Source organism: Tyto alba, unplaced genomic scaffold (genome assembly GCF_018691265.1).
Source record: "Tyto alba isolate M040663 unplaced genomic scaffold, T.alba_DEE_v4.0 Super-Scaffold_9, whole genome shotgun sequence".
Lineage (NCBI taxonomy): Eukaryota > Metazoa > Chordata > Aves > Strigiformes > Tytonidae > Tyto > Tyto alba.
In genome coordinates, this window is record NW_024881330.1 from 14073232 (window position 1) to 14097019 (window position 23788).

Sequence of the window (23788 nt, forward strand, 5' to 3'; positions counted from 1 at the left end):
CACAGTCATACTAAAATGTCTGAGAATGACATTTGGATTCACTCCAAGTTAGTGCCATGAATTAGTGGGTTTTGCTACAAAAATAATCTTCCTTGACTATATAGCTGACATATGCACCTTCCCTAACCTAGGCTACATAGCTGTGTGCCTGCAGCCCTGTGACCCATGTCTTGTAAGCACTCCTGCCTCCTGAAAAGATTGTTTCAGGCAGGACATTGACGGGCTGCGAGGAATTAAAACAGGTACCACAGATGAGTCCATGGAAGTTAACTTTTGCTAATGGTGGTAGACATTAAACTTTCATCTCTCATCCAGCCATGGGCAGCAGCTTTGTCCCAGCAGCTGCTGGCTTGACGTTGCAGCCACTGTGAATAGGTGGTCAGACTGCATACCTAAATTAGTTCAGATGTATGGGGAGTAGCTTATCTGACATAGGCTGATACTCTTATACCTCTCCTGCCTTATAGCTCCTACCTGCCTTCTATCACTCTGTCTTCCTGATGTCCTTCCATACCCAATACCTCAATCTTACCTCCCTTCCACTTACAACATCCTTTTCATCTTCTATGTTTCTCACTTCTGCAAAACCTACTTCTCATATTCAATATTCTCTAGATTTTATCTTTTCCATCCATCCCCACCTCCACGCTCAAGACATATCCTTCTCAGTTGTTTTTTGGCACCTCCCAAGACATCTCACAGCCATCCAGCCCACCAGCATCCCCTGGAGCCATCCAACACCAAAAACCTGGGTCCTTAGAGGCAGCAACACTGGTAGTCCTGCCCCAACAGAGACTCTTACAACAAGTCAGGATAAGGAAAAAAAGTTTTAACAAGTTCAATGTGACAGCCAAATACATTGTGTGCTGGATGAAGCCTACTGCCTAAGTGCTATGCAGATTTATTTTGGACTATGCTGCCTTCCTGGGCTTGGGCAATTAAATATTCTGTATCTTGAACCTCCCTGTTTGTGAAACAACTTCAGGGAGTTATTTAGCATTAAGATGGAGTAATCTGAAGAGCTATTTAAATACTAAATTATTACTATAACCAGCAAGTAGCTGGACTGGAGCTATATGTTTGTGGCTGTGTTATTCACAGATTTATTGCTAACAAACAGACAGAATTTATTTTCAATTAAATCCACATCTGTCCCCTATCTGGCTTCTCTCTCAGTAAACCTTGACTACCAGCTGTATTGTAAACGTCTGTGAAACAGAAGATGAAGAAGCCAGGTGGCTTCCAGGGTTGGAGGATGAATAAAAGAGACAGATCATGTGAATTATCTCAGATGAAGCAATAAAATGCAAGTGACCTGGGAATGTCCTGTGTGTCTGGTTTTGGACCATAAAGTCTGCCTGAGAAGGATGCTATTTATCTGCATTAGTCCCTGTAGCAGGCTTAGCAGTCTTTGCAGGCTTGAAACTGTGTCGATCTATCATTGCTACTGTAATCTTAAAATCAAAAGTCCTGATGGCAAAAGCAAATAATAGCTACAAGTGTGGTAGGAAATAAAATACCATACTTGTACAAAGGGGGAATTCATTTCAATTCCCAATCAGTTGCTGTGCTGTTGCTGTAAAAATATTTCAGTTGTGTTTCCCCATTACATATACATCACTCCATGAAGCAGCTCTTTGGCTCTGTAGAGACACTTGATGTTGTCTGCACCTTCAATACATGTAGGTCTGGGCTAGGAGCCCAAATCATAAACATTTTAGGAACAGGAGCTCAGCAAAAGCACTGGAGGAAAGGGCCTCTGTCACAGCCATCTGTGATTCTGAATAGCACCTTCAAAATTCATTTGTGAATAACTGATCAGATGGACTAACTCTGAGTTTTCACTTTATATACCCAGAAGGCAGATTTATTCCACTGTAGGCTATAATGTCTTCTAAAATAAATAAATAAATAAATAACCAGATAAATAAATAGATAACCAGATAACCAGATAAATAAATAATTAAATAAGTCCACAGAAGGTTGTGGTGCTTGCTCAATTAATATTTTGTTGTTAATTATTTGTAATAAACAGCCAAAATGTAAAGACTCTGTCACAACTGTGTAGTAATATTTTAGTTCTCATGATAATGGATAAAGACTTATCATTGACCAAGAAGTTGATGGATGGTGCAGGACCAATATTTGCCAAGAGAAGTATATTCAATTCAGGCAGACAAAAAATAGTCTCAATATATAACAGATAGATTTAGAAATGCTAAAGAACCGAAACTTGTGAGAGAGGTGAATGGGGAAGAAAAATGTAGCCAGGCAAAAATTAACTGAAATTTTTTGATGGAAGGACTTTGTGAATGGCAGAAGTGGTACAGTTCCACAATCAAGAAATAAGAATCTATCTATTAAAATTTGGTGGGAGATAAACATAGATGTTAAAAGGCAATATACAGCAAGTGAAATGGAAAAGACAATTATTACACTTGCAGATACACACCTACACAAAGATAAAGCTATTACAGAGAAAACTATGGTTGCTAAGGACAATAATTACGTTAAATGTGTTGGTAATAAAACAAATACTAAAGATGACATAAGCTTATTACTAAACAAAAATGGTAACCTTATTAATGCTGCTGCAGATGAGATACGTTCAATAAATATCTGTTCTGTACTTAGAAAGCATAAGACATTTTTATATCTTAGGAGAAACATGACAGATTTTCCAGGCCATTAGTAGCAGAAGACAACATTTAGACAGCATTTTCTAGAGATAAATATTTTAAATCAAAAGCTCAAATAAGAATCACCCCAGGGTCCCATGAGATATGACTAAAGTGGTCTCTGGCATGCAGATGTTAATTTTTAACACATTTTGGAATACCAGGGAAATACCAGGGAAGACAGCTAATATTGTGCCCTCATGGAAAAAAGGGGGTGGGGTGACAAGAATAGACTGGTGAGCCTGACATCAACACTGGGCAAAAATATTTACTGCTCCCTCTCCCCCTTTTTCACTCCTGACCTTGTTTCTTTTTTGGACTCCAGCCCAGCGCCCTTGAAGCCACCTTCTGTTTTCATATGCATCAGGGGCTGAGACTGGTTCCCACTGAGGTCTCTGCAAGCCCAGCTGGCATTCCAGTACTGTCCCTGCTAAATATGTCCCATTGCAATGGAATACACGGTCCCTGAAAGGACTTGAGAAAGCAGCTGGCCTGCTATGTGACAACAGCATACAGGAGCTGGGAATCAGCCAAAGGGCAAGAGTACCAGCTGATGGATTTAAATAGGGTCCCAGCCCAAGTGATCTGAGAGGACCAGAGGCATGTTTTCTGGGAGGGAAGGTCCTGAAGGACACAGGTTGCAGGGGCTCTTCCTTATTTTTTCTTCTGAGAACTAAGGAGTGGTGGATACCTGACCCAGGAAAGGATAGTAGGTTCGCTGGTGTCATTTTCCTTCTGGCTCATATATAGAATAAAGTCTGGCCTGGGCTTCTTTGGTTTTAATAGTCTTTTGTCAGAAAACAAAAACTGTCAATAGTCCCTAAACCCTGTGTTTCCTGCTATTTTTCTATCCCTGAGTTTACTGATTTTTCTGCTTACTTTTTTTTTTTTTTTTTAATATATATTATTTCAGATATTCTTGGTACTTCCCTCAGTCAGACACTTTGCCAGAAACACCACTTGCAAAATGCAAAGTTGTAGAAATAATAGGAACAGCACAGAATTTGCACAGGTAATGGAGTGGGTGATACAGAGCCTCTGAAACTTACTGTGGAGGTTAAGTATATTGTGTCTATATCACAGCTGAAAGACATGTGGAAATGTACATTTATTGTATAATCTTATGAGAAGATAAGCAACCAACCCTTTCTTCTGAGCATGCCCTGGGGCAAGGCTGCTTCCATGTTCTTTCAGCCTACTCATCTGCAGGATTCACCGTTTGACCTCCACTTCCAACGGTTCCAGTTATTTGGCTTGCACAGTCTGTTGCACAAGCCAGTCTGAAAGATGTGCTTGATGGCACATGTCTCTTGGGTATGCCTTTACTGGTTTTCACTCAAAAATAAATGAGACTTACAGGAATATTTAGGAGGTTAAAAACAAACAGAAAAGATAGTATCATCTCTGGAGTTCACAATTTCTCTTTCTTTATCAAACTCCCTTTACAGACCACTTTTCCATAGACAAAATAATTGAGTGGTAAAACATGATAACACTAGTCCAAGACAAGTTAATTGGAGAAAGAAGTTGAGCCAGAGACAATCCTCAACAAAGAGAATCTCAGTCAAAAGAAGAAGGCATAAAAACTGGACAGAAAGTATAACACCACATTGTATCCAACACCAGATTATTTTCCTAGACACAAAATTAGGATTTCTCATACATAAAAGGTTAGAAATTCTTCAGTTGATATAGCTAGGTCTGACAGCTGCAAACACTGTTTTCTGAAGTCTAAGATGGCTGAGGGATACTCCTGAAGCTTTTATTGTTATTGTTTTAATGATCCTGGATGCAGACTCCAGAGGACTAACAATATGTTATTTTTCATTAAAGGGACCAAAGAAAAAGACCAATAACTTAATTTTATTCAAAAAGTGAGGGGAAACTCTCTCTCCTGATTACATCCATACAGGGCTTAAGAGAGGAGGAAAGGCAAGTAGTATTGTCCAGTGATATTGTACAGGTGGCCCACCATAGGCCAAATGATGCCAAAGGACAGAGTAACAACTCCTCACGACACCTGCTCCAGAGAGCTCTCAGTGGGACCATGTGCATTACCTACCCAGGAGGTGTGTCCTTGGGTGACAATTCTGGCCAGACTTTTCAAGGCAAAGGGATCCTGACTTGCTTGTTAATCCAAAAGACAGAAGGAAACTGCACATAATACCAGTGCAATATCAGCGAGATTTTCCCACCCTTACATGACAAAAGTTAGCAATGCCTCTCTTATTGTTTCTCTTATTCCCATAAGCATGGAGGATCACTGATGATGCTGTGAACTTGGAAGCAGCATCGCTTAAACAAGTCATTTGCCCAACTAACATTCATTTGAGAGGTAAGGTCCTGATGCTTTCACTCATAAATAGATGCTCAGCAGTGGATAAGCGTGTTCAAAAAGTTTATGAAAGATCATTTTTCCTGGTTGATCGCCTGAGGACACGTTATCTAGACAGGCTTCCTCATCTTAATAAAATCAATTGATGACAGGCTTTCTCGTCTTAGTGGATGCAATTGATGTTAGCTAGACACATTCCTAACCTTAATAATAGGAGTTGCAATTGCTGAATGTTACTTGTGGCAGACTTGTCGGCAAATGTCTGGTTTAATTTATGAAAGAGAATTGTGTCAACAATGGGAATTTATTATTTCCTATACTTCCTGCCGTCTGGTGTCGTCAGTATGTAATGCACTGTTACAGGAAAGGATTTGTGCAAAATGTGAAGTTCTGAGTGAATCTGGGGTCATACATTTACCACCACAGGTATTAAATGCCTTTAGCTGTTTTAATTCTAAAGGTTTCTTCCAAGGCATTTGGTAGTGCTTTGCCTTGCTTATCAGTTGTTTGGAGATATAACTTATGTATTCAAACATGAAAATTGGTTTGCTCTTTGAGCACTCCAGGCTTTCCGTAAAAGAGTTAAAAGATGCAGCATTTCAGTAAGAAAATTCTATTAGAAAACACCACAATTTTTTCCTGTATGTTCTCTTGCAGAATTCATTAATAATTTCAGTAATCTCCAGACTGCATCTCTCAGTGAAGTTGCTGATGGCTGAGGGGATTTTAACAAACTCTTCACAGGCTTTCAGCTCACTGTTCAGTTATGATCACATTTCTAGCTTTCTGTTGGAGCTCTGTGGGGTTTTATTTGATGATTGCCTAGACTTAGATGTAGTAAAGCAACCACTATATAAAGCAGAAAATAAGGAACAAGAATAAAAGTGTGTGTTCTGGTCTTTTCCTGCTTTGCAATAATGTATAAATCCTGGACCTGAAAGCATGAAAATATTCTGGAGTTTTGTAGTCTAGATAAATAATCTCTCTCCAACTTCAGCTCTGTCTCAAAGGAGAAATCTATCCCTAACTTAAATTTGTATAAGGAATCATCTCCAAATGTGACACACCCCATTTTCAGATGAGATAGCCTTCTTAGAAATGTCTTTAGTGAGATATTCAATTCTGCAAAATCATTATTAATTTCAGAAAATTTAGGTCATTAATGTGACAGAATCTTCTACTAAATATCTATATTTCTGAAGAATTTTATTACCTCTTTTTTGACTATCAAAAAGTAACTGCTTTTAAAACTTAAATATAGGGATATATACTAAAGGGGAGGACAAGCCATGGTAGTTTTGATAAGTAATAAAATAATATGCTTTAGGTCTCTATTTATTAGTTTTCCTCTGTTATGGTACATACAGATCATATCTGTACAGACTTGTAAGGCCCCTAACAAAGCAACAGCTGAATGTTTTGAATCCTCTAATCTATTAGCATTGTTATAGTCAAAATCATCCTGAGTGAGTTCCTAATTTCCCAGTCAAGTCACCTCACCAGAGTACTGAAGGACAAGGATGGTGAAGGTCATAATTTAAAGGACAGGAGCTGACTACCTACAATGGGTGCAATGAATTTGGGCTTGACCTCATGAGCGTGGAGAAGCTGAAGAGAAAGTCCTTGTCATGTTGTGATTGAAAAGTTATTGCAATGCAGAGGTGAGAGGGGGGACGCTGAGCTGCACAGATGCTCAGCCTGCTTCCTAACCCGCAGTTTTACCACCCTGCAGGAAAATCCTGTTGGGTCTGAGACCAACAAAGACAGGCTCTAAAAGCAGATCTGTCTTCCAGCAATCTATCATCCTCTGAGCTAGAGTTGTTTGCTCCAATGGAAGGGGTTAGTAATTGTGTTTTGGAGCACCATGTTACAACGGGCAGTAAATGCTGCCTAGAACTGGTCTGTAGCACCAGGAAGGAAACAGTTCTCTGTGAAAACAATGGTTATGTCATGACAGCCTGTGACAGGAAAAATCTGAGATTGTCAAGCAAAATTTCTCTTGAAAATTTGTTTTATATTAAAAAAATGGGTGGGAGTGTTGAAGGGAATTCTGGCTCTTTTCAAAAAATATCTGATACAGTAGAAACATACAGCAAGAGAGAGGCAGAGCAAAAAAGATAAGTCACCTAGAAATGGATATATAAAGTCATAGTTGTAAGTGGTGGTATGATAATATTCTTCTATATGGCATTGTAATTTCTCATAGTGAGACCATCTGACCAGATGCAGGCATCTCATGGAATGGAACAGGATGAAGACTAGAGGAAGGAGGCAGAGTATATGTGGTGGGTGAGGGAATCCAGGTCTTTGAGGACTGCTGGTCTGTTATGTGCTGGTACATGTATTTCTGTGGAAGTGGGAGGAGCTCCTATTGTATTTCAAGCTGAGAAAAGAAACTTTATACCAAACTATCACTTGCAGTAAATGCAAGGTCAGCCACTTCTGAGAAAGCAGTAAAACATTCCCAGGGAAAGTTTCTTTGCACTTTTGGATGATTTTAAGAGCTTTCTGAAATATTGAGATTTATCAGTGGTGTCAGACGTAAATAGATGCCTGTGAAGAAAAAAAATTTTCTTAGGAAAATTAATGGAAAAACAGCCAGACCTCCTTCCCGTAGTTTTGCTCAGACAATGAGAAGATACCACCGCTACACAGAGGAGCTGAAAGGGAGGGTTTCCCCTGAGAAGACATCTGTTTCAGGCTGAATGTTTCATATCCATATTTTCTCTCTGCTGGTAATAAACCACTCTGCTCGAATGATCATATCCTTGTGTTGAGTCACTTGAATTAACAGGAAGAAAAATATCTTCATGAAGCCTTGAAATGATGAGGGATCAGATGAATATTTTCATTGGCATCAGCTAGTCCCCCTATTCCCAGAGCAGAAAGTCCAGAAGGGACTTTGTCTGGAGCATTGTAAAGTCATGGACCAGCACTTGAATATCACTAAGCCGAGGGAGAATATGGTCTGTTTGGATTCCCAGGCATTTCTTAAACAGAAATAATGAACATAATTTATTATGGGCACTGATACCAGCTGTTTGCATTCTCAACTATGTCCCATTCAAAGGCATAAGGCACATAACCCCCTTCATCTGATGGGGATAGTTTGCACAAATCCACTTTTCGAAACTAAGAATCATTTTGAACAAAATTCTTGTTAGGAAACTGTAACAACACCACAGCTGAGTCCTCTACAGAGTGAGTGCTGAAGTCCTTGGATTGCTTTCTCTGCCCATCAAACCCATGTGAAAAGCAGGACAAGGTTCCCACAAGCGACTCAAATTTCAATCCTTTTCAGACTTTATTTCTTCAATTCCATGTCCTCCTGTAGTAGCAAACTATGCGGGCCAGCTACCAGCTGTGTGAAGGCCTGTCTTTTATTCATTTTAAGTTTACCTGCTGGCAGCTATATTTATAATCAAGTGCCAGAAGAATGGAAAGAGAGCATAATGCAACTCAGTTGTTATCTGGAGTTGCTAAGGGTACTAGATGGGCCTGGAGTATCAGAGAGGGGTCCTGCCAAAAACCAGCATCATGTCTGTGAGGAAGGGTCCCCAGAGGAGTGTTTAAACCTCAGTGTGGGAATCTCCCAGTGGGGAAAGTGGTGCAGGAAAGGAACAGAGAGATCTTCACGGGTCCAGAAAGTGATGGTCTCACCTGCATGAGCCATCCACAGCCATGCAAGCTGCAGGGGAAGAGGGGGAGAACCGAAGAAGGAAACAGATATTTGGGAATGGGATAGATGCAGGAAAAAAAGAGCCTGTTGCCTGAGAACTCCTCAGCAGCTTCACTGGCACATGCTCCCAAGGAGTCTAATATTAAGCACTTTAGGTTTCACTCAAAGCCTGCTAAGTCAATGGGAATCACTTTATGGATTTCTCTGTGTTTTGGACCAAGTCCTCTCAAAACAAACAGTGAATAGAAACATAGGTTTTCTTCCTCCCTGTGGCCAGGATTTTCAGCATACCTCAACTTTTAGGACTGTGGCTGTTCTTTCCCCAGGAATGGAGAAATGACTACAAGCGACTGAAATACCCAAGCTCTCTTCAGGTGGTTCATCAGCTGAGACAGAGAGACTCGCTGCAAGCTCATGCTTGGCCTGTTGGTCACAGGACGTGGATAGACAGGCTGGTGGCTAACACTGATTCTCCAGCAGAAGCAGGAGCAAACACACTGTTACAACTTAGCTCTGCTCACTCACTTGCAGTTGCCTGTCAATACACTTAACTTTCATTTAGGAAGCTCAATAAATCTCTGAGAATCAGGACATGTACAGCATGTTTTGCTGTTTGTCTTTGTAATTATGGCCAGCTTCTCCCAACAAGCTGCTGGCAGCTGAATCCTTTCAACAGTCTTGCCCTGGTTATGGGTTTTCAGGTTTTTGCCAGCTCTGCCCCAGCATTTGAAATTCATTCTCTATTTTCTGCGGTAGCAGTAGGATCTCCAGTGCTAAAGAAAGGGATAAATTTTCCACCACATGCTGGAACTGGAGTCCCCTGAGCATACAATCTGGCCAGAAGTGTTGCGAAGCCTCCTGAACGTATATATGTGCAGTTCTCTGTTAAATAAATTGTATATTTAATTAAATATGAGAGGAGATTTATTAGGTAGGGCATTAGCCAGACACGATGTTGAAAACAAAGTTTTCTGCTTTCACAAAAACTTGGACTGTTGGGGTTTTTTTTGTGTGTAGTATCTCAAAAACACCCTGACTAGCTTTTGATTTTAAAATAAATATATTTAGACAGGCAGAAAGTGCTGTAAATGTTTATATTTTGCTTGGTTTTTATTTTACTTTCTCTAATTTTGAAACAGGAAACCATTTTTTTTCTAAAGGAGCACAGATCTTTTCACATAATTTGAATTTTATAATAGGTACTTTTCTATTATTTATTATCAGTTTTATTTTCCAGCTCACAAATGGTAGATAGTTCATTCCACCTTTCCAAAGGACCTCCACAGGTGTTTTGTCATCTGCAGGAAGATGGGCACAATCATTTCTGTGTCATGAGGGATGTCGTAAGGGTACTAAGACTAAATAAAGGAGTATCCAAACTGTTTGAGAACTTTTCATGTGAAATATTTTTACACTAAAAATGACAAATTGTCAATTTAAAACATTTTAGGGAGGGGGGCATTAAATAGTTTTAATTACTTGATTCATTTTTTATTTGTAAATAAAAATTTGATTTTGATTTACAAGAACAAGTTTTAAGCACAATTTTCAGCTTCAAATGATTTTTGCAAAATTTATAATGCAAGCTAATTAGAGAAATAACAGTCAGATAAAATTCAAAACAACATATCTCAAAGACATTTAAACAAAGCATGAGGATTGTCTCAAACTTCTTTTTGCTCGTCACTTTGCAAAACAGAAGCAGTCAGAATTATTTTGCATTATGACACAGGATGGGAAAAAATGTCAAAAATCTCACAAATTTTCCTGAGATGGAGGGATTGTTCCCACCTGACCATATCATCCACCTGAGATTTGTGAATCACTTCTGTTCCTCTGGCTTGCACATTCCAGTGGCAAGGACCATGCTTCCCTCCCGGATTCTGCACAGCATAGCCCAAAAATGCCACCTGCACGGGGACGCACCCTCAGCCTGGAGAAAGTGGTGGGAGCACAGTTTACCAGCTACTCTAGAAAGGAATAAGGCTTCCAGGCTGCAGGTGCAGCTCCTGCCAGCACCAGCAACTAAATCTCAAAAAAGTGGCTCTTTCCCACATAACAACCAGCCCAGGTGGTTCATCTTAACTGCCTTGGGGACATCGACTCCTGGCGAGGCCTCAGGTTCTTTGCTCCATCTGGCTCATTACTACTGTATATTCTAGATTTATGGTGTTGTGGCTCAAAGTCAGAGTTATTGTTGGGGCTCTGCAGCTCATGTTAATACCATATGTGCCTGGTATTCAAGTGTCTCACCAGGTACTGGCGTACGTGCCAGTCTGCTTCTGCCAGGGGGACAGCTCAGCACAGGCTGCCCAGGGCAGGACACGGGCATGGCTGTCTCTTGTCTGTCCATCAACAAGAAGATGAAGTCCCCCATGTTAATGGCTGAGGACTCAACAGGACACCTGGGGTCTCTTTTGATTTCCCCAAATAAGAATGTCTCAAGGAAATTGAGAAGTTTCAAATTCAGACTTCTGAGTTTGTAGGGGCAGAATAGACAAATTCAGCCACTTTTGACCAAATATGTTCAAGGGAAATGGGAGAAGTCTGGGCTTTAAGGACCACACTGAGCATTGGTTAGCCCTGTCCACCCAAGGCACATATGAACCCTCCACAGGGTGCTGATAGTCTCACCTAGTATACACGTCCAGACGTCATGGGGTGAGAGCCATGATAAGGAACCGGAAAAAATTTTCAGAAATGCAAGAAAATGGTTTGGTTGCTGGGAAAGGGGATCACTTATCTGAAAGAAAGGGATCCAGAGGATGGCTCAGCCATAGCCTTCCTGTAAGACACTGGATATATTAAAACCCAAGCTGAACGGGGCCCTGAAGAAGCTGACTGAGTTGGACATGTTCTTAGCAGGGACCGGTCAGTTGGGGGCTGCATCTCAGAAGGTCTCTTTCCATCTGAATTTTTCTCTGATTGTGTTCATATACTGCAACCCCAAACACACAGGTGCAAGTAATATCAGAGGGTCAGGTACCCTGAGAGAGAAAATAATGGAGTAAGACCTACAAAAGTCATGCAATCAGACATATCTTTAAGCATCCTAGCACAGCCTCTGTGGCCAGTGATGATAATGAACACTTACAATTAAGCCCACACTGACCTAGGCTCATAGTGCAGAAGGAGAATTTTTTTAGTAAAAAAAAAAGAAAAAAAAAGAAGCCTGATACCAATCTCCTAGAAAGTGATTTTATTTCCTTGATTTCAGTGACTGTCTGGAAGATTTTAAGACTGACATCAGATTATCAGCCTGAGGCATGTATTCATAGATTACAGGTCCTAAAGGGACTGTTGTAACGATCTAATTTGATTCCTTTCTGACATATAACATAAGACTACCCTGCAATCATTCTTACAGTGACAGAATAGTATCTTTTGGAAAAAGCTCTTACTGAGATTAAATGGAAAGAACACAAAATGTTCCTTGGTGCAGAGGTAATTGAGACAGCTGAAGTCCCTGCCAAAGGCACTGATCATTACAGCAGTGGCTAAGAGCAGCTAAACTACATGGGATGAAAGGGTTTCTGTTGGACCAACTGCGTCTCTGGGAGCAGAGAGGTGTGAGAGAAAAGACCAGGAGAAAAACAGGGATGCAAAATTCTGAATTTGGAAAAGATCAAGCAACAAGCTTTTGGCACATTTGGATTTCTCAGCAAGGAAACCACCTCCTGCTTGCTTTTTTTTTTTTTTTTTTTTTTTTTTTTTTTTTTTTTTTTGTGGGGCACAGAGACCTGGCACACACTTCTGGTAAATAAATACAATTGCACAAAGACTCTGCATGACTCTATCAGCTCCTCCTACCAACAGAAACATGACATAGAAAAACCCTGAATAGCTGCTAAGCATTCAAGCCAAAGGAGCATGGTATTTCCAGTATGAGAATTTTATGGTTTCTTTGCAGCATTCAGAGAATTCAGAGAATACTTGGTGTGGGCTCTTCTGCCAGAAGGGGCTGTGTAACATACAATTGCTCCTCAAAGCGCACAGATGTCATAGAAAACAGGATTTTCTACCTGTAGGTAGCTATGTCCACAGTGAAGAAACAACCTGCTACACAAGCTGGACACATGGAACTACCCACACGTGCTGCTGCTAGTGAGTGGAAGCTGTGGGTGAGTGGCACACTCAATGTGCAGCAAGCATGAGAAAGCTACCCAGGAGCTTGCAAAGAAATGACCTGTGATTGATTCTTAATGCTTGACTTGTTCTTAACATCTCCAGAAAATATGGGGATAACCTTCAGATACCTTATGACAAATGTTCCATTTTTTCTGTGCCATGTAATGATCCATTACCTGTGCTGAGGAGAGAGACAAACAGATGAGCAGCTGGGCAGGTGTAAAGGGGTAGTAATTAAGGAGACTCTGCCAGCCCCATGGCTGTGGGGTCTGTGGATCCCTCTCTGGACAGTAGTGCAGAGTTAAAGCAATCCATATATTGTTCTTGGTTTATGTCAGTAATGTAAACTGTATAACATCGTACCCTCCCTGACACGCATCTAGCTGAAAGAAGAGAGCAGCTGGAGCAGGAGATGCCTGGAGTGTATCACCAGAGAATTCTCCCAACTACTTACAGAAAGCATTTCTCTTGAGAAAGAAGGTATTATTTATTCCTAATTGCAGCAGGATGTCTTTTAGAGCTTAAGTTTCTCAACTTTTTTTTGACCATTCACATCCTACTAGCATATGCCACTTTTCTACATTGCATTGACTTCTGACATGGACAGGCAGGCACTAGGGGACAACATCTTTACTGTCCAGAAGTCCCTGTAAGATAAGATGGATGGATATCAACATCATTGGCTCTGGTTCCAAACAAAACTCAACTGCATCATGAAGCTGGTCCAGGTTGGTTTAATGCAGTTAAATTTCAGATGCCTGCCATACATCTACAGCTCACAGCTGAGAGTGAGTTCCATAATAAAAACCAGGAGATCCAAGTCACTAAAATACTGAAACAACTAGTTCCCTACCAATTTCAATGGGACTGGTGTACCTAAAAATTTCTGCTTATAAGCATTCCTCCCTTGGTTCATCTCTGTCCCACTACAGATTGTAAAAAAAGCTGAGGTAGAGGCTATTCATCTCTCTATAATCTCTGAACACCTATCACAATAGGACTTTCATGGCTGCTAGGGGTTTTGGCACTCTAATCGCACAAAAATACCTTTACTTCTACAGTTCCTACTGTGAAATGATTGCTATGAGGATGGGGCGTTTGCTGAGAAAAGCTATGGCTGGTATTGAAGCAGAAAAAATATCCATTTCATGATGTAGTCTCCAATTTCACCGTTCACTTCTTTCTCTCCTGGACTGTCTGTAATCAACACTAACTTACTGCATCCGCATGTCTCTAGTACCTTGGGCCTCCAAGGAAGTGGAGGAACTATTCCAGAATATTTTTACTTTCAAACAGGTGTTTGCTTAGACAGTTTTGAATTCAGAATGGGAGAATTCAGTTGCCTAAACGTACATACAGTGCCATCCAAGGTACTTTGGATATCAAGGCAGATATCTGTGAAAGGCAGATGTGACAGGACCTATGGGAAATTTGTACCCTCACAGGCCATCAGCTGGCTGGGAAAGAAGCCACCAGGAGACTAGAATGGTACATGGTGCCTCTATCCAGGCCATTGAGCCAGGCTCCAAATGTAGTTTTCTGGAGTAAAAGTTAAAAGGTATTTTGTCTGGAAATCTTACACTACTTCCATCTTTATGTTAAGGAATTATTAAGGTATATCATAAATTTTGAAAGGTCAAGACAAGAGACCGTCTTTACACTATATCCAAGCCTCAGGTATATCTCCTGTGGCTCAAGACTCCTCAAGAAATTTAATCATCAGTTCTGGAGGCAGTGTTGAGCTGGGCCACGGGATAGGGCCAAGTAGTTGATGCCATGTGGGGCAACAGAATGCCCTGGGGCTCAGCAGCAGCAGGGAGGGATGTTGCTTTCCAGTAGGCCCTAGAGATACCCTGCAGAACAGCCTCTCCTGGGCATCCCAGCACACACAATTGATGGAGGCTGCCTGCGAACCACACACGGGCCAGTAGATTGCACTGCTTATCTGAAGGTCCATCAGCAGGGCTCCCCAGTGGAGACATCGTCCTGCAATTAAGTGGGGGCACACATCTGGCTGCAGGAGGAGTGTAAGAGGGGAACAACTTAGGGAGTGTCTTTCTTTACGCAAGGAACTCAAGTTTTGTGTCTGGAGGAAACAGTCATCCCCTAGATGCTGGGCAGCTTACTTCAGAAATAAACCTCCTCCCAGATAGAGGCAGGAGGGAGACGATCAGCATGTCATGGGCAGGGTGGGGGCTTACAGCTCATTCCCGTCTGTCCCCATTTCCCTAACGCATGTCTGAGTCAGGCAAGCTCTGCTGTCAGAGAAAGTAATGACTGATCCTCATTTATAGCAAGCTGCATAATACAAGCCGTTACGAAATGTTGCTGCTCCTTTCACCGTCTGATGAGTTAACAGCAAGCCCAATTAAATGCAGCATGCAAGACAGCCCAGTTGTATGTGTCTCCCACTGTCTGACTCCCTTTAAGAACTGCTACATCACTTTTAAGTCATTTCCTTTCCCAGATGAGGCAGTTTCACTTATATCAAACAGCTTGATCTAAACCAAACAGTATTACAATAAACCAGACAGCCTCATTTTTGATATCACTAGCCTTTAACCTCAGAGGGACTTCTTCAGACAGGAGCTGCAACTTGTTACCAGATGTCAAAAAATGTTCGTCATCAAAACCTCAAGTGACAACTTGGGGCTAAGCAGCATGAGCTTTTTGATTGTATTTTAAATGACAGAAATTTTTATTTGGTGTAGCAGCACCCAGGGTGGCAGAAGGAAAGAGAAAGGAAAGTATTTCAAAAACCATGTCACAACAGGCTTTAAGTACTCTCAACTTCATGATTTAGCTGTTGGATTTCTCCATAAACTGCTAATCTGTGGTATGACAGGGTGTTATTTGTGGTTTTCCCTAGAGAAAAGCAGACATGCTCCACACATTATGCTAGAACAGTGAATATTATATATGTGACTCAGCTCAGGTATGATTCAAAAAGGACATTTTCAGCAATTCCAGCCTAGGCAAAACCATGTCTACTGTTTTATTTCTGCAGAAAGGGCAGATCAGGTGAGATGGCTTTACTTTGAGCAAAGGGGAAGATTTAGTAGAAGCAAATGTAATTCTCCATACTTTCTTTATGAAGCTTTATCTATTACATATGACAATAAAACCATAAAGCTGAAAACTGCTAACATGGAAAACTATAGATGATTTTTTACCTTTTGTCTAGAAAGGAGATGAAAGCAGTCCCAAGGGAAAACCTAGATCAGGAACTGAACCATAGAAGGGCATGTCTTTCCTCGATTGTATCCCTAGGACACAGTAATCTACATTACCAATTGTTACCAGAGACATCATATGGCCTCCTACACCAATTTATCATCTAACACACATACAACTATGCGAAAAAATCTTGTTCCTTCAAAAGACAGTTATTCTTTGTTTCTTTTAGAACAATGTCAGAACTCACAGATTTATTCTGTATAAATGAGAAATTCCACTCCTCATTGAACAGATATGGGCTGTACGAAATAATTAACCACTTCTTAGGGTTTATCCAACCCACAAAATTTGGGTCAGGTATTGCTCACCATCCACATTAATTGCCCAGAACAGACTGACTAGTTTAGGACCAAATATTGTTTCACCAACACTTAATATCCCTGCCATAGCATGAAAGGAAACAGAAACCTGAGAAGAAGAGAAAATTAGAATGGTGGGAAGAAAAACAGTTTCTTAACTGTGCAATGGACTCTGTCTGTCTAATGGATTCCCTTTGAAAACCACCCATAGTAATATAATTAGGATATAATATATTGCAGATGGATCAACAATGGCACACACATAGCCTTATGTATCTGTCACAGGTGTTTGATTTTGCATTTGACAGCAGGTCAAGGAGTAACCATGCAAGGACAAGCCTGCTATAGAGAGCGACAATTCTGTTTTGCACCAGTTTTCAGGGTGAAAAACCTGTTGTTGTAGATTGGAAGGAAAACTAAACCTCTTAGTTGTTCTGTGGAGTGGAATTATGTTGATACAACTGGCTTATGATTGAAAACATTATTTTAAAAATCAGATCTGGAAATTTTTCTGCATACAGCTGACTAGTGTTTAGAAAACTTCTTCTAAACATAAACTTCATTGTAATTCAGTAACTTTAAGAAAATGTTTTACTTTGACAAAGCAACACATGCTGACATCCATTAAAAATGTGGTGTCTAGAACTGACCAGCTCTTGTGAGGTCCTTCCTGCACAATCTTGTCTCATTAACTTAGACATTGGATAGTGTCTAGAAACAAACCTCAGACCATATAGTCTTTAATTACATGAAACCTTTGGGGGTCTTCAGCATCAGTTGTGAAGATACAGTCAGTATTTTTTTCAGACCTACAGATCAACCAATCAGATAAAAAAGTTCTATAATATACAAGAGAATATCCTGGGTTTCAACAATAGGCTAAAAAATCTAGAGAGGAAAAAAAAAAATCACACTCAAAGACGTTAGAGAAATTTTCATTGAACCCTATACAGTTTGTCTAGACTCCTGCTGCTGTCATTGCTCCACAGTTTTCTAGCCATTTCCTCAGTTCAAGTCACGCTTCTAGCAGTAAATTTCCCACACATGTTTCAAGTCGTTTAACCTCGTTTTTCCTCCCATCCATGGTTTTGATTCTTGATGAAAAAAAAAAAAAAAAAAAAACAAAACAACTGCAAAAGGCTTGGGAATCTCCCAGGGGTTACACCTATACACTCCAGTAAAGGGTATTTGTGCATCAGTCATCCAAGTACTCAGTACACTGAAACATAAAGGCAGCTGAATGGTTCAAACTGTGGTACGTATAACGGTTTATCCTCTATTCCAAACAACTGCTAATGGTCACCGTTGGAGCTGGGGTACTTACCCAGCTGCACCTGTGGTCTGACTCAGTATAGCAGCTCTTTCATTCTTACAGTACTTATTCCTGAGTTTCTGTAGATGCTATTTACTATGATCTTGGAGTTAATTATGTGCAGGACAGTCTTTTCTTGGCTCTAGTTATGAGACTTATTTGTTTAAATCAGTCTCTTCTGGGTTCCAGCTGATGATGCAGATAGGGACATGCTGGAGCTGTTATGGTCTCTAAGATTTGGCTGCGGCTAGGACAGTGTCTCGCAGCCAAAGTCTTGCAGGGCTTTTTGTGGGATGGCAGTGTATTTCTGTTGTTGACACTGGTCAAATGTTGTATTTTCAATTGAATTTCTACAGTTATGGTCTAATTACAAACGTGTATGCTCTGCATTATGCCCTCTCATGACTTAAAACTGGGAAAGCTACAGAAAAGGGGCTCTGTTAATAATAAACAATATTAAATGTCAGCCAGATGAAACTGAAGAATGGAAAAAGGAATAGTACGATGCAGGGAGGTTTTCTTTCCACTTACTTTATTTTCACTGCATTTAGAAGGCTTCCATATTTTCTCTGTCTTGAGGAATATTTCTGGACACAGAAATTCAATTCTATGGAGTGTGAGTTCACAAGTCTTCCTACTGAGTTGAGGAGAAGTAGGATCAAGACAGATGTTTTTGGTTTCTCCTCCTTACTAGCTCTCCCTGACTTAGTAGTGTTTCTCTGCTCAGAGAAGTCTCATTTTTGAGTATTTTCTTCTCCACAGAGCCCTGCTACATGTTGAGGATAGACTTCAATTGCATCCAGCATTTTACCATGAGAGGCCAATTGTTCTGCAAACAAGGAGGAATATTTTATTGTTCTGGCATTTTGTCTCTTTGGATATGGTTTAGAAACCAAATAATACATTGAAAACATACTTCAACAGAAATGAAGCCCAAGAATCCTCATTTTTGTTTATTTTATTTAGTTACTGCAAGACTCCTAGCAAAGCTAGCACCTCATGGTTTTAATGGAAGTCCTTTAACAAAAATTAAAAGTAAGACAGACAAACACTATACAACATTGTTACTACGGATCAGAGCTTGCAATGGTCCTACTTATTCCATGGAAGCATTTCCCTTTCTTAACACTTTTGTCCTTCAAAAAGATGAGACATTTTTCTGTATTTATGTGCTAAAAGCTAAGACCCATGAAAATCAGAAACTGGCTCAGTAGATGTAAGAAGCTATTAAGGCAGCCTAGCTTCCTCCAAAGATTTTGCCTCCAGTTGCACATGAAAAATAAAATCGCTTTCAATAGTTATGCATTCAAACTCTGCACATTTTTTTATGTCAAGAACCAGAAGAATAGCATTTGTACATCATGGCAGTAAGTCAGTGGCTCCAAGAAATTCTGCAGGGTTTATGTAAAAGTGCAAAAGTAAAAAAAGAAATTCTGTGACCAAAGAACATTGTAAACTGCTGTTAAATTTGAACTTGCGGTTTTAAAGTTATTTAACCCTATTTCTGGGATTTTCTAGAGACAAATAGTCTGGATACTCTGTCAGCATGGGTCTCATTAACACAGAGCCAAAATCAAGGCAATTATTTTTGTGTGCTCTAAGTAATGGAGAGGATTACACTGGCAACTAACATCACCTCAGAATCCACAGGACCCATCATCAGAAGCTTTATAACTAAAGTCTTGTCTAAACGGAAGGCGTTTTCTCCACAGAACCTTTCTCAGCTCACGGGATATTATGAAAATAAATGTACTGAAACATTCAGATTTTGTGCAATTGCATTTTGAAAAGTAAACAGGACTGGAAAATTCATTCCAAGGCTTGAGCACCAAAATTCTCAAGAAACAGCTTATTGGTGTAAGAATAAATGTCATTAACTCAAGTCAAAAAAACATTTGAATATCAACAACAGCATTTAGATGTGCTTTATCATTAATGGAGACAGAATAAGCCCTCAGCTTTTGCATTCCTCAGTTCTCACCCATGCACACACAGAGACCTGGCAAAATGCATTATACATAAAGTGACATTGCAGAGGTGACCTTAGTGACAAGTCTCCCATGGAAGTAGTGCCCAGTTTCTTCCCCCACAGATGGCTGGTACTACCATTTTTTCAGACAACATGCTATAAAATCATCTGTAATTGAAGGAAAAAACTCAGGATCTTCCACAGCTGACAGAAAAAAAATGATAGCTTAGATTTTTTAATAGTCTGAGAGGACAGATGTTGTATTGTGGATCCACAATGAGAAGAGAAGATTAACCAAAATAAAGCCAGATGTTCTGTTTTTCCTGTAAGAAGCAGGAACTTTTAAAAGGTAGAAATAAAGTCACCACCAAAAGAAGTTGAAGAAATTAAGATATGGCACACTTCTAGTTAGCAACTGTTGCTATTCATGATTTTTGGTTTTACACAATAAAATTCTGACCCAGTGAAGCCAATGACAAAATTTTTGCTGCTGCAGAACAGGAGTTCATACAAAGCTCTGGTAGCTCATGAGTAGGTGTCAACAAGCAAATAGACTACATTTCTATATTCCAAACTCAGATTAAAAAAAAAAAAAAAATGCCACCAGAAAGTGATAGCTGTTTTCTTGAGTGATGCTGTAAGTGAATTGTTGGTGTTCATATCATACTTTGCAGATTCTGTTTGTGAGGGACAGCAGATAGATGTGTTAGAAACAGCACTTTCTTTTTTATATAAGTTAATTGCCTGGTTTTGAACACCCTTAAGTTGGATACCCAAAGAAGATCTGTGGGTCCAGGTTGTCCCTGGCATATTTTGGCCTACCATTTCAATTCTCTTTCAACTAAGTACTTTATGTACAATAAAACACTGTCTAAATCCAGCAGTCTATTTTGGAGCAGTTATTCAACTCAAACCTCTGACAGTGAAATTCACGGCACTGAGCCAAACGGTGGTTTATTCATGCCTTTCTATCAGCAATATATTTGAACTGCTTGAGACTGCCTGAATAAATATTTGGCCCCTGCTGTTTGCCACTGACCTCAGACTTCACTACTGGCACCATTCACGAGATGAACCCCGCAGTCTTTTCTCCTATGCCCACCACGCACTTCCTGTGTTGTGGTTGACACCTGAAGCTCCTGGTCCCTCTGGACTTTATGTCTGATCTAAGTGTTCTCCTTGAACTGCTGTCCTGTACTTTGAAGTATGCTGCTGGAGCACCTGGCCTCATTCACCTACCAAACTTTGTCATTGCCCCTCAAAAACTGCACATTCTTCCTCAAAACACAACAATACTTTGCAATTTTTAGCCATGAGCACTGAGGAGACATACCTAGTAAGTCACTGGGAAAAATGTCCCAGACCTTCCCAGATTCTGAATCTACCATCTCATCACAACTTTGTAAATACTTCTGACTGTCATTAGATTTGTTTTATTTTCCTTTTGTAGGTTATTTGTCATTTGCTTCTCTAGTAATGGCTCATTCTATACATTTCCCAGTGGCTGCTTTGCTCTTGTGGAAGCAACCCTGAGAGTCTCTTGCTCCAAGCACACCATTGTTTTCTCAGACCAAATCTGGCAAATAATAAGATATGTATGTTTCTATTCTGTAACTTTATATTATTTTTAAAGTAACCACTTCAAATCTCTTCAAATGATGTGAAGAGTGAGAACTAGTTTATTTACTCCAAATTCTGTTTCCTTCAGTCTCTAGGCATTTAGAGTCTTGCTTGTTCTGGCCTTTTGTCAGGACCCTTTACTGCTGAAAGCTTTACTAAAACTGCTGATATTTGTTGCAATTCTTCTGGTTCAGTTTGGAAAAAAACCTCTCAGTTTAACCGCTTTCCCATGATTTGCCTGTTTTATACCAACAATGGAGGTTGCCAGGTGTTTTTGTTTATTTAATTCCCTCCTCCTTTCTTTTCCCCAACAGAAACTGTGGTAATGCAGGCTTTTAAAAAATACTTGGAAATGTGATCTTTTGCATTAAAAAACTAGGCCATGCTCATACTGCCTGCCAGCAATGCATGTTTGAAGTATTAATGTACAACACCTAAAAGTAACATAATATTAATACAGAAGTCTGCATTAAAACACCCTTTCAAGACAAGCCAGCTGTCTTACCCTGAAAAAAAAAAAGCCAGGAAACCCAAATGTGGAGCTAATCAAATTGTTCATTATAAATGAACTACCTGGCAAAATTAGCTCTTTTGCCCCCTAATGATCAAGATAAAGCCCTGATTTTTCACATACTTATTTGTAACTTGAGTTCATCCAATACCTTGTGCAGGCAGCTGCTTTGATTAATTGGGTAGGCATCAGTCATTAGTGGTCTGACTTAATAAAGAAACGTAAGAACTGAGAATCTGTTGTATGCAGGATTTTTCACTGTGTTTCTCTGTTATCTGAAGGCAGATAAGAGGAAGACTATAATTTAACTGAAAGTTTTCCATGGGGACATTCACACATGTGACCAATAGCCCCTCCTTTCTTTGGGATCCTGTAGTAAATACATAACCCAGGCTCTGTAACTGATGACAGGTGAACCTGGGAGAGGGAACAAGTTCCAACCTGCCAAGGTTGACTAGCCATACACTGGCTTCCAAGATACTCAATTAACAGAAATTTCAATTCATGAAATTACAATTTATCTGCCTGAATTACACATACATCTTTTTCATTGTTTTCCTTGGGAAGAACGGACCTGTCACCATTGCATTCTTCATCGGGGAGACTCATCTGCTGAACCTCTCTTACAAGTGATCCCTCAGCCTTGTACATCAAAATGACACCCAAGTCAGGAGTGTAGCTTAATAACTTCAAGTTCATAATGTTCAATTATTAATACTTCGCAGCTTACCCTAAAGAGTTGAGGGTAATCACAAGGCCATCTCCACTGGCAGATCTGCAGGAGGGAGAGTGAAAATCATGTGGCTTGGGGGACCAGGCGGACACAAACCACTTCAAGGGGACAGACAGAGTATCTCACTAAATGTGATTTTACTCCAGCCTGAAAGTAATGAAGGTCAGTGAACATCACTTTCAGAAACCTCTGCTTCCGTCCATACCCATGTTTCTCCAGCTGTAGTTCACCTTTCTTGCAGTTGTATCACACTTATTTCATGGTTGCACTATCTTCAAAATTCAAAAGAATGTTGCAAAAAAAGGTAGCCTTACTACACATAAATGTTGCACGTACATGTTTAGTTAGACAAGGTAGCCAGTATGAAGTTAATGTTATTTAAGCTCTGTATATGGCCAGAACTGAAGACTCAGCTGGAACTGTGCTGAGCTGTTGCATGAAAGGTTCGGACATGAAAATTGAAAGTAATGTGTTTTCTTCCACGTGGTGCTATCAGCTGGGCTCTCCTGATATGCATTTGATAAAAAAAAAAAAAAAAAAAAGCAATTACCATTTTACCATTTATGACTAAAAAATAGTCAGTCCTTTTGAAAGTATCAGAAATACATTAGGGTTTTTGACTAAAGTAGAAATGACCAAAAGCTTTACAGTAGGTACAGTAAAACACCTTTCCATTTAAGGCATTTTTTTTTAAATGCTCTAAAATTCACAGACTACTTCTCATTGCCTTGAAACTACATGTTATTTCATTAATGGAGAGCAATACTAGCTTACCTGGAGTCATTTGGACAAGGGATTCGTGTGACACAGCTCCTTTTATCTCCTCTTTCCCCCTCCCTCTTTACCACTTGCCAGATTTGGGAATCAATCTCTGTCTCAGGTTTTCCTCACAGTTGCCCAATCATTTGTTCCAAGCTACTTGTGGCTCCCACTGCTTCTCAGGGAAGCAAAGGAAACACAGTATTAACAAACAACAAAGAGTTGGCATTTGTAAGTATCTGTGAACCTGTTTCACAACCCAAAAAATCATATTGTGTGTGGACAGTGAGAATGCACAAGGGCCTGTAGATTGGCAGCTTTCACTGTAATTGGATGATTTCTGAGGATATCCAATATTCAGCCAACATCCTTTCAGATCCAAGTAGGGCAGACATGAAGGGAGCAGAGCATCTTGCTAAAGTCTGCCTCTGTCACACCACTTTTAATTGGAGGGAGGAAGTAATTTGAAAATAGCCTGAAAATTGGAAAGGAATCAGAGAATTTTCAAAAAGAAAACAAATTTCACAT